This window comes from Euprymna scolopes, chromosome 24, assembly GCF_053919585.1.
Source record: "Euprymna scolopes isolate OS-2025 chromosome 24, ASM5391958v1, whole genome shotgun sequence".
Taxonomy (NCBI): Eukaryota; Metazoa; Mollusca; class Cephalopoda; order Sepiida; family Sepiolidae; genus Euprymna; species Euprymna scolopes.
In genome coordinates this window covers 93,034,360-93,048,026 of record NC_136505.1, presented here as the reverse complement: position 1 = coordinate 93,048,026, position 13,667 = coordinate 93,034,360, and positions in this window count along the sequence as shown.

Here is a 13,667-nt window from a genome sequence, read left to right as displayed (position 1 = left end):
TCTTCATTCCCTGTAACGCTTCTTCGTTATATTGTCTTGTGTTATTCTCAGCATTCAAGGGTTTATTATTATTATTATTATTATTATTATTATTATTATTATTATTATTATTATTATTATTATTATTAATGTTATTATTATTATTATTATTATTATTATTATTATTATTATTATTATTATTATTATTGGTTCACAAAGAGCTTTCACACATATCATCAAAAATCTCTCCTTGAAAACAACCAGTGGTGCTCCCTGGAAGCTGACTGACAACAAGTCTCCCCAGATTTCTATTACTCTCCGCCTCTTTCGATAACATTTAAAAATAAATTGGCATTATCGCAACAGCTGCTTACCATTAATTTCTCGTTGGGAGTGTCTATTGATTTCCACTGGAATTTGAGTGGCAATAATCTCCCTATCAAGGTTCCAATTCTCTTGCCATTTGTCCAGCGGAGGTCCGGTCAGCGCTCTCTCCTCGGTCTTTCAATCCTCATTGACCCTTCTCGACTATTTGGCATTACCCTTGTGGGGAGAGGGAGAGTGATGGGGCAATGGGAGGGGATGGATGAGAGGATAGAGAATTTCTAGATATGCAGCTTCAATGTTCTTAGTTCCATGTAACGCTTCTTCATGTTTTGCCTCTGTAGCAGTTTGGCTGGCCCGTGCATGGGACCGTTGTGTATTGATCTCCGCATTCAAGGGTTTTCCTTAATAATAATAATAATAATAATAATAATAATAATAATAATAATAATTATTATTATTATTATTATTATTATTATTATTCATTCATTCATTCATTCATTCATTAGGATTTTTCACACAGGTTAACACAAAATATTTTTCTTTGAGAACAACCTGCGGCGTTCTTTGGCGTCTAAGTTACAAGTCTTCCCAAATGTTCAGTACTCACCACTTCTTTCGGTAAACTTTGCAAGTTAGTTTGCGTTATCGCAACAGCCGTTTACCATTAATTTATCGTTGGTAGCGACCATTGATCTTCACTAGAATTTGGGTGTGGAAAACCCGCCCCAAATGACCCAGTCCTCTTCGCACCCATTCAGTGGAGATATAGTGGAGGTATGGTTAGTGCTTTCTCCCCTCGCGGTCTTTCCATCCTCCTTCACCTTCCTCATTTATTTCGCCAGTTTATAGTGACACAAAAAAGGGGAGGGGCGAAAGGCAGAGGTGCAGTGAGGGGTTACTTTGCATGTATACAATTATACAGTTTCAGTTTTCATGATTCCATGTGATGTTTCTTTTGTGTTTTGCATCTGCAGCCTTTTCTACATGTCCGGCTTGTGCCTGTAAGTCATGTGTGTTGGTCTCCGCATTTAAGGGGTTTCCTTAATATTCAAAAGTTTTCATTATTGTTATATGTTGTATCTTCTCAGCCGTCCGCTGATTCCAATCCCTCCCATTGTTTTTTCAAAGTTGTTGGTAATGTTGTTATTATTATTATTATTATTATTATTATTATTATTGTTGTTGTTGTTATTATTATTGTTGTTATTATTATTATCATCATTATTATTATTATTATTGCTCCATTGGCTTTGGAGATAAGGCGTATACACGGGGTTAAAACACAAATAATCCCGGTCGTAGTTGGTACACTAGGAGTAGTATCAAGTCGTCTGGAAGGACAATTGAAAAAAAAACTACAAATCCCCGATGTTTTATGCAGCCTTCAAACCTCTTCAATTATAGGTACCACCAACATCCTTAGGAAAACCCTTGAACTTTGAAGCTCCTGGTTTGAAGCCGGGATTAATGAAAATGCTCTGGAAATGAATCCCATCCCTTTCAAGAGAGGCGTTCATAAACGAAATCAGAATTATTATGATTGGCTTACAAGGAGCTTTCACAGAGGTCATCAAAGATTTCTCTTTAAAATCAGCCTGTGAAGTTACCTGGAAGCTGAGTGACAACAAGTCTCCCCAGATTTCCATTACTCTCCACCTCTTTCGATAACATTTGCAGATAAATTTGCGTTATCGCAACAGTTGGTTACCATTGATTTCTCGCTGGCAGCGGCCATTGATCTCCACTGGAATTTGAGTGGTAATAAGCCTTCCTCAAGATCCTAGTTCTCTTGGCACTTATTATTATTATTATTATTAGTATAATTATTATTATTATTATTAGTATAATTATTATTATTATTGCCTTTCTTCTTCCTCTTCTTTTTCTTCTTCCTCTATTTTTAAATATTCTCTACCTTTTCTTCCCTTTCATTTACTTCTTTTCCTTTTCAATTTCTCCTGTTCTTCTTCCTCCTCCTCCTCCTCCTCCTGCAATTTTTATCTACTTCTGCCCCTCATTTTCTTTTTACTTCTCCCCTTCCCCCGTCACTCTCCTCCGTTTATTTTTCATCTACTTAATCCTTTCTTCTTTTACTAATTTTCCGCCTCCTCCCCTCACTCCCCTCTTCCACTTCTTTTTCATCTACTTCTCTTCTGCTTCTCCGCCTCCCTTCTCTTCTTTTTTTCTTCTTCTCTACCTCTTCACCTCCCGTCGTCTTCCCTCCACCTGTTCCCCTTCGTCTTTTCTCTTCTTTTTTCATCTACTTCCACCCCTTTCCTCTTTTCTCTCTCCCACCCCTTATGCTTTTCTTCTCGTTCTTTTTCTTTTCCTTCTTCCTTTTTCTTCGTGCTATTTTTATAAGTACTCTTGTACTTATTAGGAGTTCCAAAACCAGTCTTTATATATCGCCAAGGCAAGAACTCTCCTCATACTTCAAAGACTATCCGTTTAATACCCTTGCTATTCCCGTATCAGTTATTAAAAAATTATCCTCTCTGGAATTTGAGGGAAAATAAAACTTCTCAAATTTCTAATATGAAAACAATTTCTGCGAATAACTAATGCGTGTTTCAAAAAATTAACAATCGCTTTCATTCGATTTCATAATTTCCTACATTAGTTCTGACCATCCTGAATCTCAGAAAGCAGTAATACTTAGAAAAGGTGGGCGTAATTTTTACTGACTCAACATATCTTCTTTAACTTTTCCATCAATCACCAGGAATTTTCCAACATTGTATACGTTTTTTAAGGCTCAATTCCTTATTCGCTTGTATATTTTTTCAATGAATAAGACTTCGCTCAGTGAATACAAAGCGATCACTCAAATGTAATATATTATTGCCGAACAAAAAACAAACATGGCTACCCTTATTCATTCATTCAGTAAACTGCGTTCGTTTACGATGATTCTGTTTTGCAATAAATAATGCTCTTACAAAACACTTTAGTTGCTTAAATACTATTTTATCTCCTCCATCCAATAAGTGTTTCAATTTTATGGACGTTTTCGAATGCAAAAAATTTTCATATTACTCCCTCTTATTAAAAGGACCCATTGCGTCAGCAGCGTAATGGAAAGGAGGAGGATTTTATCTTCCGTGCTTATAATCATTATTAATACTATTACGTGCCTCTTATTAGTGTGTATCTATGCATGTGGTCGTGTTATCTCAAGTGTGTTTGTACATATATAGACGAGGATAAAGTCACTATACTCTTTCTATTTCTTGGTCTTCTTTGATCGATTCTTTCCGTCGATGCTGACGAAAACATAGCGCTGATTTTCTTGCATGGATTACTTTATCCGTCTACGAGTGAACGGAAGATGGAAGCCATCGCATTGTCGACTCATTTTTTTTTTTTTTTGCATTACTTTTTCTTCAGCGCATTTTCGCGTTTAACACAACACGTCTGCTTCGCCCAAAATCGAAAAGCAGACTGCACTGGTATTGAGCAAAAAGATATCTTCGCTCTATTTTTGCATTCACCCCCCCCCTCTCTCCCTCTTTCTCTCTCTCTCTCTCTCTCTCTCTCTCTCTCTCTCTCACACACACATTTTCTTTCACGCGAATCGAATGACATTTCAGGTGATATCTCTGTCAACACTTAACCTTTTGAACTCTTTTTGCACTAACCAACCTGCACAGCAAAATCACAATTTCCAACATACCGGCGTAACCCAAGATAGTTTATATATCACTTTTATTACTTTGAATTCGTTTTTTGTTGTTGTTGTTATTTCAGTTTTTGTTATTTCTGTATTATTTTTGTTGTATGTTCAGACATATGGTAAAATGTGTGTGTCTTGTTTTTAGTTGTATGTGTATATTTGTTATTTGCTTTGTCTTAGATTTACAGCGTGTGATTGTGTTTTGATTAGGGCTATGACAACAGCATATTCCTTTGTCATGACTCACAAGTATATATCCGACACAGTTAGGCACAGTTAATCAACAGAATGCTTAAAAATAACTGGAATCCTTCAAACACAACTTGAATGACTTGAATGGCTTTGAAACTGACTGGTTGTAAAGTGGGTGATCATTTTACATTAAATTAATAAATTGATCCCCCACTTTATATCACAAAGTTACAAACATAAGTACAGCATGTAGTAAGAACAGATATTACACTTTTATCTTGGCCCCAAAAAAGCTTAAAAAGCTAAGAACAGCATTCATTAACAAAAGACATTTGATCTTAACCAAAAAGGCCAAGCACAAAAGTGTTACGGACAGACCGACAGACCGACCGACCGACAGACCGACAGACTGACTGACGAAGTGATTTTTGAGTCGCTTGCACGCGACTAAAAATATTTGAAATAATATAATAAAGTTCATAATTATGAACTTTATTATATTATTTATTTATTTATTCATTTATTCTATTTTTGAAAAAATATTTTTCAAAGATAATTTCAATTAGATGGAGCTCTCTTAAGCCATGGTAGGCAACCCATCTAGTGATGGTGTCACGATAAAAAAATACCTTTGATATCCCTGGCGAAGCCTCAAGTATTCAGCTACGGACAAGATTTGAATTACACTACGAACTCGTCTAGTGAGTTCAATCCCGGTTGCGGCCGCGCTGGATGGATGAATCAATAACAAAAAAACAAGAAAGAAACCCTCAGCCTAAAAACAAATGAAGGTCGTTAACACTGATTTGTAAATGCCAATTTCAAATATGGCAGCTATGCTAAACTGGATTCTTGTTTTTTTTTTAATCATTCCTGTTCAGTTTTGCCAAGTTGTACGTATTTGCTTTGTATTTCTGTCTCTGTTATCCACATGCGATGACAATTATCAGATCCTGTCTCCTTGCTTGGATGATTTTATTTTATTACTTCCTATCATGTCTCTTGGGTTTTGTGCTTTTTATATTCCAGTACTGTCTCCATTCTGTATTATGCGTATGCCTGCCTGAAGTGCAAACGTTTGTATGATACAGACGTTTTGTTTTCCAGGTTGTATTTTTATTTGTATTTTAGGTCTATTATCCTTCTTTCATTATTTCTATATTTATTTTTTTTTATATACCTGTTTACTTTCTTCCTTTTACTTTCTTTCTTTTTTCTTCCCCTCATTCTCTTCATCTCTAATCTATTTTATTTTTATTCTCTTTCTTTTCACTTCATGAATTCGCCCTTTCTGTTATTCCTAATTGGTTCTAATCGTGTCTAGTGCTTCAACTGAGGATTTACAGCCAAGAAAGAAAAAAAGGTAAAAAATCTGCTTTATCGCCCTCTGTTGAGTAAAGATAGCAAATCACTAAAGGGACATAACTCTGGTTGTTACTTCTTTAAGCAGTCCCAAGGCTACTTTTCTCAATGAAGCAATAATGTCATACAAAAATAAATAAATAAATTACAATAATGGATATTCTTAAGAAACGTCCATTAGAGTTTAAAATAGACTTTGTTGCGAGCATATCTCTGCTTTATCGTTATTTTCATGGCAAGTGCTCGTCTGAGCTCCAATATGTGGTCCCCTATGCTAAAATTTCACGAGAAACACTCGTCTAGCTGAAAACTCTATTAATAATTCAGTCTTTTTCCGTGCCTAAACCTAAACGTAAATTCCATGAACAAAGTTTCTTTCTTATAACTGCACGCCTATGGAACTATCTTCTGTTTGTCTGCTTCCCAACAGACTATAATATGGTTGTCTTCAAGTCCAAGGTAAACAAGTTCTTGATGAGCCTTTCTCTTAAGTTAACAAATTTATCAAATTTCTATTACTAACGATTACTACATTTTCCAATTGACTACCGTACACTCTTTATCCTTGATCCTCGAGTAGCCTCTGGGCTTTGATAAGTGGTGATGCCTATGTAAAAAAAAATTACCGCTAAAAGTTACTAGGCCAAATTTTAAAGGTAATATTTTGGGATAACTCCATAATATTGCTAGTTATTTCATTTATTTATTTTATTTATGAAAATCGACCCAGACAAGGCATGAAGCAACTTGATGTAAGGAGTCAACAAGGCCGGAAGAAGATTATCGCAAAGACAAAAGATGCCTATTTACTAGGAATCTTGCAAATAAATAAATAAGTAAATAAATAAATAAAACAAAGCTAGAATTAGAAAGAACAAAAAATACTAGGAAGAGAATTCCTCAAACCTGCAGTTCTTGGAAGGAAGCAACTGGGATAGGAAGCTATATAACATTGCAGTATAACAAACAACGAAACAGATCTACAAATGTGCTGAATATTTTATGTTGAAAAAAGAAATAGTTGGTGAAAAAAATGGAATAGGAAGTGTATTCCAATACGACTTAAGGCCCTGTCGGTGGGGCATTAGAATACGCCGACTGCCCCCTGCAGAGGGTAAATGTCCCTCAATGGGGGTCCTGGATATGACCTTAAACTATATCCAGTGGTGAGGGCCCCAGCTTGTGGGCTTTGGGGAGTGTGGAGCCACCCTTTAATTACCATTACTCCCAGGTCCACTCTGACCCGAAGTGGTAGTACCTGTTAGGGTCCCAACTATGGGTTAAATAGAAACCGACGTGAAAACAACAAATATATTCTATTAAAAATTGTTTTCTTCAAAATCTTTGGATTCGGCATTAAATAACCCGAAAAGGGTTGATATGCCGTAAAACAAAAACAAACAAACAACCAATACGACTGAAACTGCCAAGATTAGTGAAGAGCAAACACAGCACATGAAAGTGCCAATTGGTCACCCATTTAGTATTGACCAGGTTCAACCTTACTTAACTTTGGTGATCCAAGGGGGGGGGACGGTGTGTTAACGTGATTATTCCGTATGTGAGTATTATAATATATTAAATAAAGCTAACTTATCAACTCTGCGTGGTTAAAAGGAACAATTCGTTCAAGAGAGTAAAACATCTACTCCTATAAAAATAGTAACAGCTCAACCTAATATATATATATATATATATATATATATATATATATATATATATATATATATATATAGATATAGATATAGATATATATATTATATATATACTATATATATATTGTATATATATATTATATATATATTATATATATTATATTATATATATCATATATATATATATATATATATATATATATATATATATATATATACTAGCAGAAGTACTCGTTGTTGCCTTGGTTCAAAAACCGCCTACAGAAAATGGATTGTGATTGATGAAAGTATGATAGGTTATGAAAAGGAGGTGGTTATAAAGAGATAGGTTTTGATACTCAAAATTTTTACCCTACGCAAAATATGTTGAAAGTAAAGATAATTTTCGCGAAAATATATATTTTTTATATCAACTTTGTTTCCATTCGTAGCCAACAGTGATCAACAAAATGATGTTTCCTTTACAAGAGAAAATGTTATATATATATATGATAATATAAATATACAAGAAATAAATGTTACCATAGTCAATAAAAGTTACTTTTATGGTAGAAAAGTTCATTGGTTTGCATTTTTAAGTAGTTTGTAAAAATTGTTTTTTTTTTTTAATTCACGAATCGGTTTAAAAAAAATCAAAATGGCAGCGACTTTGAAATAGAGAGCCCCGTTTTCAATTTGAAGGAGGGGAAACTGAGCTTTCTGTGTTAACAATTTAAGAGAAATCCGTCAACGTAAGGAATATTTATGAACATATTTTAATGTTTTCCGTATTTTGTGCTTGAGTAACATTCGATTATGACATGTGTAGTTTATATAAAAATTCATTTAAGTAGTTATCGCCTTTCGTTTTAATTTCGGTTCGCTGAAATTATTTCAAGTAAAGAGTGTTATAAACTATTTCAAAACAAAAAAAAATGAACTGAACTTTTATTGACTATGGTAACATTTATTTCTTGTATATTTATTTTTTCGGGTCGTCGTTTATTGGCTTTTCTGCTAAACATTCTTACTAAATAATATCGATGAATTATCGAAAAACAAAGAAACAAAAACAGTTTTGAAAATAATGAAGCTTTACTTACTTTAGTAAAATAATCCGAAAACAGCAAAATGGGATATTAAAAAAGTAAACACGTAATTACTTTAGTTTTTTAAAGCAAATAATCGATATAAATATGAATAAGAAGAAAATGGCGCCCTTTTCAAGCAGAACAGCTTCGTTGCAGCTTTGTAGTATTGCACCGTCGGATTCAGGGTTGTATTATTGTAATGTAAAGAACACGCAGAAATGGTTGTAATCAACTGAATTCCTTCAAGTACACTGACAAAAAAAGCTTAAACAGATATATAAATAAAAATAAAAAGGCTATGTAAATGTTTTTAAAAAGACACGTAATCACGTGAGCAGTATTTTTTCCTTCTTTTGAAATGATAAATAATAACGTTCTTATTTTTTATTATTTATCTATTTATCTATTTTCGAAAGAGTGTCACATGCAAGTGGAGAAGGAAAAAACAGAGTTATGCAAAATTTGTGTCGAGAATTGTCTAAAGTTCCGACTATTTTGGGGAGGCTTTCACCTCAATAAGAACGTGAATTTATGAGGTGAATTTATTCGACACTATATGATTCAACTAAAAAAAAATAATAAATAAAAGCTAACGTGAATTAAGATTAAAGTTAAGGTGTTATTGTGGACCCTCACCGCTTTTAAAAAACCTTTTGAAACTTTGTGACATGTTTACATTCTATGGAGGTCAGGCGCGAACGAACACCCCATAATTTTATTATACCATATTTCTTCAAACTGAAACATAATTATCAAAGTACACTTACGCAAATAGATATGAAAAGTCTTTGTTATAGTTTGTGCAATATTTCCATGGAGTACAGGCGCGAAGCAGACTCCACAATTTTATTATACCATCCCTATTTAAGATGAAACATACTTATCAAAGTATCCTTATGTACATCTATATCAACCCCCCTTGTAAACGTTTCTTTTTCATTTTTTATTTCCATACTTTGGAGGCCAGGCGCGAAGGCAGACCCCACAATTTTTATGAACCACCGTTCTGCCTGATCAAACATACCCATTCCTGATCCTCGATACATCTTCTATCATTATATGCAATCAGTTTTTTAAAATAGTCAACCATATAGGAGCCTATTCGTGACCACACACACACACACACACACACACACACACACACACACACACACACACGTCCAGCTTTATATTATAGATTGATATATATTATATATATATATTGTATATATATACATATTATATATATATATATTATATACATATTATATATATATACATTAGGCACCGCCAAAAATGGCCGCAAAATCAAGTTGTTGTTGTTTTTTAAAACTAAATTACATTTATTAAAATCCATTATTTCTGAGTAACTTTTTTTTTCCAGAAAGATAAAACCCTGAATTTTATCATATAGAAAACAGAATAATGTAAAACTTTTTCTACTATTTTTAATTCAATTTTAAATGTTAAATTTTCCCAAAAAGTTAACAATTGACATTTTTTGTCTTGCACAAAAAACGTACTTAAATATTTAAAAAAAAGGGTTTTTGAAATTATTTATTTATTTATTTATTGTCTAACTAAGATTTAGGATGATTTTCTAAGAGAATATGCAAAAATATTATAATATAAGTACCTGAATTTCAAATAATTCCACTTATTCATATAGGTAACCAGATATTTTGCGTCGACTTAGAGTTCAGATCGACTCTGTTTACGTTTTCTTTTGATAAGAAGAAAACTATGGAAGACCAAACAGGCCAAAAAAACTTATTTTTCAGTGACGAAAATTTCAATGTATTATTAAGCTGAGGCTGGCCAGTACCAGATGGGTGACCATTTGTATTGTTTGGTTTTTAATGTGTATGTGTGTGGGGGCCAGGCTCCCCAAAATAGGGGAGGGGGCAATTTAAAGCAGAATAAAAAAAATTATTTCAGCGCGTTTGGTCCACCGTAGTCGAAAGGCGGCAAACGTTTTCAAACGAGATCGAAAAAAATGATGCTATTTTAACACAAAGGGCACAATATTTATCGAATTTTTTTTTTTGTATCGATTATTCAAAGCATGCTCTGTTTAATAATGGTCATGCATTATTCGGCTCGCTAAAAAAAATTGTTAATTTATTTATCAAAAATTTTAAAATGGCTTTTTTCGTATAAATATTAAAAAAAATCTTTTTTTTGTTTTGCTTAACTTAAATTAATTATTTTACTTAACATATTCACCGAATTTCACACTTCAAAACTCAAAAGCGGGATAATTAAACACAATCGAAGTTCTGATATTCAGACGTCAAAATAAGGTATGCAAACAATTTTTTTTTTTAAATCTATAATTCTGTCCCTTACAACAACACAATATGTTTTGTTCAGTTTCAGATGATTATTTTAAGCATATTTGTTCCCACTTCAAAACAAGGGGGGTTTGTAAGCAAATATATATATATATATATATATATATATATATATAAATATCGTTTATGAAAAATAAGTACACTGTTATAAAGTTCATTCTTCTCCTAATAATCGCTGAAAATTTCGTATTGATCGGATAATTACCTGATTTTTGGTAGATTTTTAAAAAGACGGTCCGTCAAAAAGTACTGACCTGCCCCCCCCCCAGTTTTGGCGGTGCCTAATATACATATTATATATATATATATATATATATATATATATATATATATACATATTATATATAGTAAGTTATAAAATATATATGCCTTATGAATCCTAGCGTGGATGAAACGCGGAATATTTTGTGTAGCTTAATTGCTATATATATTTTATAACTAACTACCTAGCTCTACATACGTATTGAGCATTGTTGAAATAAATACTTAAAGTTTACGCATACATTTATACTTTCGTATATTAATTTATGTGATTAAATGAAGTAGTCATTATATATATCATATATACCTATACATATATATATACATATATATATATTTATTTATATATATATGTGAGGTTGTGTGTGTGTGTGTGTGTGTGTGTGTGTGTGTGTGTGTGTGTGTGTGTGTGTGTGTGTGTGTGTGTGTGTGTGCATTACAAATCTTCTCATGAAATGCTTTCTGTTTCAATTAAGTGTACTAGTTTCGTGGGAATATTTTTTCCCGGACATAATATCTTATTTATTGTTTTCAAATTTCTGTAATTTGTGTATTTCCTTCCTATCATCTTCATCATTTGCTTTGGTTTGCATTCATCCGTTGCACCTCCGCATTTTGTTTCCTGCTATAAATAACCTTTATATACACACTAAACAATGCTTCAATCAAACTACAATAATCTCTTAGAGATATGTTTCCTTCATGTAGGAACGTATGTATGCCGATCCCGAATATTGACACCATGAACTCATCAGGAAAAAACAGAATGTCCACAAAGAAAAAAAAATTATAGCGATATAACAAATAAAATTCCAAAACACAAAACAACTCACATCAAATTCATTCACAGTTTCCGGGGGTCGGGGGATTTAGCGATTGATATATAAATATTAGTTGTTCGTCTAGTAACGAAACAGATCAGCAATTGTGTCGGTGTTTTTGTTTTAGAAAAAAAATGTTTAGAAGCAACTGGAATAGAAAGCTGTTTTGCAATGCAGTATCAAAACAGCAAATAAATGAAGCAGAGAATTTGCGCGTGCGAGTTCCTTACTCATAAGTAGGGCTATGACAACAGCGTATTCTTTTCATTGTTTTGACTCTCGACACAGCTAGACTCAGTTAATCAACCGAGAACCACATCACTCTATATAAAAGCATATAAGATATCAACGGATACACACTCAAGAGTCCAAACAATAAAAAGAATATGCCGTTGTCTTATCTCTACTCATAAGTTCCGAAACCGCTAAGCTTATCTTTTGCGAGTTTGTCACAAAGATAATTTGTCTGGCGGTATTCTTAGATGTTTTTTAATTCATCCGATGAGTATCTAAAATCAAAAAATCCGATCTTAAAAAAAGTCATTCTCTCATATAGATGAAAAAATAATTTTTACATGGGAGTATTTTACGTTACACCGACCAAGGAGAAATAATAAAATCTCAGCAAATCTTGTTCGAAAATCAAAAAATCTGATCTTACAAACAGTCTTTCTGGCTTATAGATTAAAAAGAGAAATTTTTATAGGGGAATACGTTACGTTACACCGGCTGAGAGAAAATATTAACATCTCAGCTAATCATTTCTTCTTTAAAAAGCAGATTTATTGTCATCTGGACATATAGCTCCGTGGTAGAGCATTCAACTACGGATCGAATGGTCCCGCTGTTCAAACCCGAGTGTATATCACACTTTCAGTTTAATATTTTTCTTATTAATGAGTTCAATTTATCATAAAAGGAGAGGTTACCATTTAAAATCGCCGCAAATCATTTCTTCGTTTGCATATTTTAAAACTAAACATTAATCAGAAGTGACTTTTCCAGGGCATTCATCGTCACGCCCAAGTACCAACTGACGTGATGTTGTGAACAAACACAGACAGAATTTGATGGGTGACATCGTCATTTTTCTTCTTCTTCTTCTTTTTTTTTCTTCTTCTTCTTCTTTTTCTTCTTCTTCTTTTGCGAATTAGTCCACCGGACAAATTATTCCTCATGATATATGATATTCAATAAAGATTATAAGATAATACATATAGAATCTGCATAAATTAAAATATCATGTTTAAGAGTTCTGTATGCAACGCCGGCCGTACAGCTAATAATATTAATTTAAAAAATAACTGAGATTTATTTATTTTTTTTTACAGAGAGGTCACCACTTATCAAGGCCCAGAAGCCACTCGGGGATAAGGATTATTGTGTGTACAGTAATCAATGGGATAGTATCGTAGTAATAGTTAGTATTGGAGATTTGATAAAGTGTCATTACTTAAGAGGGCGGTTCATCAGGAATTTGTTTATGTTGGACTTGAAGACATCCAAGTTGAAGTCGGTAGGGAAACAGGCAAGCGGCAGAGAGTTCCATAGGCGTGCAGTTCTAAGAAAGACGCTTTGTTCGTGGAATCTACGTTTTGGTTTAGGCACGGATAAAGAGTGGGGAAAATTATTGATAGTGGTTTCAGTTAGTCGGGTGTTTTTCGTGAAAATTGGCGAAGGGGGAACCAGAGAATGGAGCTCAGACGAGTACTTGCCATGGAAATAACGATAAAACAGAGACAGGCTCGCAACGTCTCTTCTGTGGGAGAGACGTTGCAGGAAAGAGAAAAAGGGCATCCCCCACCAAGCCACGAAGTCTATTTTGTACTCTGTCAAGGCAGGATATGCTGTTTTTAGCAGCTCCTGCCCAGATGTGGCAGCAGTACTTCATCCTGTGACGTACTTGGATTAGCAACCTTGAGAGAAGACTTGCAGAGAAGAAAAAAGGAAGGGACAATCGAATCAAACATATGTTCCAGCACCTTCAGAAAATT